Raw genomic sequence first — 6000 nt, 5'->3', positions numbered from 1 at the left:
TAAATAGACTATGATATTCAAATGGTTAAGTGTCCACAGCTGATTTCCACAAAGGACGACATTGCAAAAACAAATCACTCATTCGAAGAGAGTGATATCTTCTAAATGATGATAACCAAATATGACGACTTAAATATATGCTGCAGCACTTTGCCTTCTAGTAAGAGAAGGGTTAATTTAAATATTAATATGGTTTACTGGAACACCAGTGACTTAAGCATTTTTTCTTGGACGGCTCCTCAATGAGTCTCCTAAAACACGATATCCTAATGCTGCAAGAAACCTGGCTCAGCGAGGACCCAGTGAAGAATGGCTGCTCATGTACTGTGAGGCCTGCAATTAAAGGGTTCACGGGGAGACCGCAGGGGCAATTTTATGGACGTCAAAAAAAGCTGGCAGTACTATACCGAGCTTCAGGTGGATACAGCACAATTAGAAGAAAAGAAAAAAACTAAACAATCCGACAAAAACATGTTATGCAACTATAAGAAAACTAAAGAACCAGGATAATTGTGACAAATCTTGACTATCGTCAATGGGTGTCTCAAAGAAATGTCTGTCCCATTTAAATTATAAAGAGGGAGTCACATTGATGCAACACATTTACCTTATTGATGTATATTAAAAATTCTAACCAGCTAGGTTCACTCAAGTAATGCGCCCAAAATGCAATGGACCCTCTTGCTGTATTAAATAGCAACAGTAAAGAGAAAATAGAAACCTTCTAGGGCTCCAGGCCTGGATGGGCTAACCAATCTAGTCCTTAAAGGGGAAGTGGGGATTTGGGGTGAATATTGTCTACCCTTTTTTGGTGTTATTGTACAAACCAGTGTTGTACCCATCCTGTCAGAAAGTACTCTAGTTCCAATCAATAAAAAGGAAAACAGAAGTGACTACAGCAACTATCATCTTATTGCATTTGACAAGCAACATTTTTACATCAATGCTACTCCAGGAATTGAACTTCTGGGTGCAAGAGAGTGGAATACTGCCCTGTCACCAAAACGCTTTAAAAAGGTTCTTCAACTACTAATAACATGTTTGTGTTAAACTATTTAAGTATTCAAACCCTCTCACCAGGTCATGCATCTTTGTGTGTTATCTTTATTGGCTACAAAGCAGTGCTCAATGGTGCTGGTAGGTACCAGCTATGGTGTTAGCTTTCCCAGTGGGGACTCAATCATGACTTATTCAAGATTATTATGGCCCTTCATACAATCACAACAGCAAGAGTAGGATTAACTTTCAAAGGAGCATCTTCAAAGAAAATAGACACCATTGGAGGCCTGAAAGAGGGGTGGTTCCTGGCCCCCATTCTTTTAATTCTTTATATGACCGATCTTGAGGATCATTTAAAATAATACACATGCATTCCACCGCTGGCATCTGAGAAAACTTCAGTGGTTGGATTATGCTGATAATTTGGTTCTATTGGAACAAACAAAATTTGTTTATATAGAACCAATAATATGGTTACTCATTTTGCATATGAAAATAACTTGGAAATTAACAGAGGAAAAGTTAAACTAGTGTTTTTATTTGTTTATTTTTGTTTAAATATTTTTGATTAACATCAGTAGACATACAAGACTTATACAATAAATATATAAACAAGTAACTAGTATATAATTCATACAGAAGAACAATATATCCAAAGCATGTTTTAACATTATCTGCCTGATTCATGCAATTATTTGCGTGAAAAACGAAGATTTGCACGCCTTTCTGCCCGAAAATCCCCATACTTCAAACAGGGATTTTCGGGCAGAAAGGTGTGCAAATCTGCATTTTTCACGCAAATAATTCCATGAATCAGGCCCTATAAGTCTTATATGACATCACATATGTGATGTATTCTAATGCATAAAAATGCAATTAAAAATAAACTCATAGATATATAAATCACATTATATAGATTTTAAAATGAGTGTTTTTAACATAAAGAAAATGGGACATATTTGTTTGGAAATTAGAAAACAATCTGAAGGAAATTGTGAATGCACACACCTCCGTTGGCAATTGATTTAGAAATAAACAGAACCAGACCATAACGAGAAGATACTGTGTGAGCTAGATCACTCCGGTAATTGCAGCCTTTGAAAGGTTTTTTAATTAATGCTATTGAGCGTTTGTCATGAATCCTGCATGTTTAAAGTTTGTTAAGTTAGAAAATCATCCCAATAACATCATATTGTCCGTATGCTTGGCCTAGAAATGCATGATGCTTGCTATTGGCGCAAAATATTAAATCTTCCAAATCAATGGTAAGTCGTATTTAATCGCCTTGTTCTGGGGCTTCCCTCCTTGGAGACTATCCTGAAAGTTTGTAGAGCATGTTTTTTGTAATTATTGTGGATAAAGAATTAGACTTATTAGCAGTTGTAAGAGAGCCATTGGAGAGGAGATCCTTTCCACACACACTTACTAGAATGTAAACTTAAATGAGACATTATCATGTGAATACTTAAAATTTCTCCCAAAATATGGCAGCTAATGCCTTATTTTTCCTGATAAGTAGTTTCAGAATATATGTATGAGATTCTGGTTTAATTTACTGGAAATTGTGGAATTTCTGCTTTCTATATTAAAATCAAAACCATAGAATTTGTCGGTTCTGTAAAAAGTAGGACAATCTGGAAACTGTAAAATATTAGGACATCAGTTGGGAAAGTTTGGATGCTAGGAAGGTATTTAAAAAATATATAAATGATACAGAGTTTGAATACTGTAGATGTATGTCATTGTTGTATGGGTGGACATCTCTTGTCTCTCATAACTGCATTATGATTGATTTTTACCTGAATTTTTTTTTAAAAAAGGAAATGTATTAATGTTTATTGTTAAATTGACTGTACATTTTTACATTGTAAACTTTAGGGTTGGAGGTCTCATTTAGACCAATGAAGCTCTTTCTTAATAGAATAAGATATGCAACTGCTATAAATATTTCACTTTCACTGCTAAAATTACAAATATGCTGGCCAACGTTTGAGAATCAAAAAAGACTGGGAGCAGAGATCTCTCTACCATCCTTTCCCGGGGAGGCAATCTAGGAAGGGTAGAAGATTGTGAACTGTGATGCATGAGATGATGTCAAGATTTCTCCTGTCTGCAGCTTGGCTGGGACGTGAGATCTCTTCTACCACGCTGTGCCGAGAAGCCAATCTGGGAAGTATAGAAGATTGTGAAACGTGGTGCATGAGATGGTGTCAAGGGCTCTCCTGTCTGCATGTAGGTGTAGAGAAGCCCCTCAAAGCTCACAACAGAAAAAATACAACCCACTAGGGAAAAATGTCCAGCACACCTCTTGCAAGGAGAACAAAGTTTTATTTCCACAAAAATAGAAATGCTCCAACAGAGGACTCTTCTGCCACGGAATGTTCTACTGAAATCGGTGCGAACAACACTTCATGAAGGCATAAAGCGTCATCAGTGACATGAATTACATAGTGTGCAAAACCACGTGGCTGGTTGTTTGAGACCCTATACATAGGCTACCTGCTCCATAGGGGATGCCAGGCCATTGGCCCCACCTCTGTCTGTCCATCTTCTCCCACGTGGGCTCCTCCTTGCACATCATCAGGCATGAAACTGTAGCTAAGTGGCAATTATGTGAAAAATAACAATACAGGCTCTATCTCTAGCCTGATGTGCACCTGGTACTGCAGACATGGGCTAAGCGGATACTTTGGGCCATCGCTTCTAACAAACGAAAACTTGATTCCAGACACGTTGGCACCCATCCAAAGATCCCCCCCTCGTTTTAGCTATGTTTTTTTATCCCTCCCGGCAGCTGCAGCACAAATCATGCGACCTATGGTGAAGGCAAATGCTCTCTGTTTTCAGGTGTTTTCTGAATGATTGGGGTTTAACAGTTTTATGGTTGGTGCTCTGGGACTGACTGGTATCTTGGAATGCTGCTGGTCTTGGGGCTGAGGCTTTCAGGTTCTGGGACAGGAAAGGTTGGAGGCTTGTACCCTTCTTCTCAGGATACCACTTTTCACAGTGTGCTCTCAACCCCCTTGTGGCCTTGCAGGACGCATGCCTTCTGGGATAAGAAATATTGGCAACATGAGACAATGAGGGGTCTGTGAATCTCTGCAACTCTGGCCTTTCTCACTGGTGCTCGGGCACAACCTATTCCTGCTTGCATACACGTTATGTCTATGTGTGTGGCTCGGGGCTACAGTCTGGCTTCAGAACAAAACTAGGCCTTGATTCCAATATGGCTACTACTATCTAAGATGGTGTCTGACTCTGCATGCATACTTGGGCAAAACGTGTACCCCCCTTCCCGCACTATGGCCTATAACCACACACCCCTCTCCCCTTTAAACCCCTCTGGCCCCTACTGCACATTCACAGGCCTCTGTTTCATCCGAAAGCGTTCGGGGGTTTGGGATGATCATCCCTCCTTCCTAACATGGGCCATGTTAAAAAATACTGTTGATAGGTGTGTCATGTTTTCATTAGAGATGTGATGTGCGTATGTGCTCCCCACTAGAGGAAACTCTTTCTAGTGTAGGATTGGAGGCCTTTCACGGTCGCGCCAGGTACTGAGAAATTTGAGAGATTATACTCTTATCTATTTCTCAATACCTGGCGCGACTCTGAACTCCAACCCTACTCCTGTTTCCCAGTGCAGGACAGTGGGGCACTGTCCTAAGAGACACCAGCACACGCAGCAGGGTACGGTACGAAAACACCAAATCAGGTGCAGTTGTTCCACATTTCTAGCGCTCCCATCTCACTCCTCTTTCTAGTGTATTCATCTCATGCTTGCTCTATATAGAGGTGTGGAGGCCTTTATTGGTCAATCGACTATCTTTAACCAGGAACTTCCCCGAGTGGGGTGGTTGGAATTCGCTTTGATGGGCCATTTACCTTTTACTGCTGCATTGTAAGTACCTTTGTCAGAACAGTTGTTGCCAAATGCAATAAATTGTTTTCAAAGGGTTGACCAATTAAATCTTTAGATATTGAAATATTGCCATATATGTTTTCATCTGGAGTGCTGTAACTCAATAATGCCTGCTCCTACTGAAGCAGCATTTCATTGAAATGCACAGAAGAAAATCTTAACCTGTTATCTAAGCCGGTCGATAGCACTGCGAGTGGAGCGCTCGCTTTGACATCTGTGCAGAGCCTGCTGACGCGGTCGACCTTCCGAGGTCGATAAATGAGCACCACACACCATGGGTGATAATAAGCAGCGCTCAGATACCTCAGTGTTCGCAGCACTATATAAATGCTAAATTATTATTATGCATTGCAAATAGAAAGAAAAGGGCAGGTTTGACAAACGTTTACAGTGCTGATGACTATAAGGAGACGTGTTGATACAACTGCTTATGAAACGCACCTCAAGCAAGCAGATGACCACAATAGATCGCAAGCAAATGATCTTTTTAGCCTGTTATCCAGTTTTTTCAACACTCTGTATTACACTCGGCTAGCAAAGACTGCAACATGACAAATTGAATTATCTCTTAAGAATATGAGAACATATGAAAATAGTGCTGTGGGCCTTGTAATGATAATTTCATAAAATATCTATATTATAGATAGTTAATGAAATTATCTGATACAGTATAGTAGGACGTTTCTTACAGCTAGTGTGTCGCCCCTAAGTTCGTGGACGCAGTAATTACTTTCCACTAACAAAAATTGGATGGCCTGTGAACTCCAGGGGTCCTTCCCATTCTAGACTTCTCCCGACCGTCCACATACTGTGGAGGACAGTGGGAGGGACGTGGGTGTGGCCTTTGCTCCATAATATTTATGCGTTCCCTGGGAAGGGCGTGGTCTGGAACTGAGGAAGACGCCACCTTGGTCAGAGAGAGCGGTGCAGGGCGTGGTCACACGCTAGTGCGTGGCTTTGCGTACTAACCCGGCGCCGCGTATAGAAGCTGCGCCGACCAATGGAACCAGTGTGGGGCGGGGACTGTTGCGGGTTCCGAAGCGGAGGTGTGGCTCCAGGGTGGAGGAGGGAGCTATGCG

This window comes from Ambystoma mexicanum, chromosome 13 (assembly GCF_040938575.1).
Source record: "Ambystoma mexicanum isolate Mex_15411 chromosome 13, UKY_AmexF1_1, whole genome shotgun sequence".
Classification (NCBI taxonomy): domain Eukaryota; kingdom Metazoa; phylum Chordata; class Amphibia; order Caudata; family Ambystomatidae; genus Ambystoma; species Ambystoma mexicanum.
The sequence above is the reverse complement of the archived record's forward strand: the minus strand, read 5'-3'. Positions refer to the sequence as shown.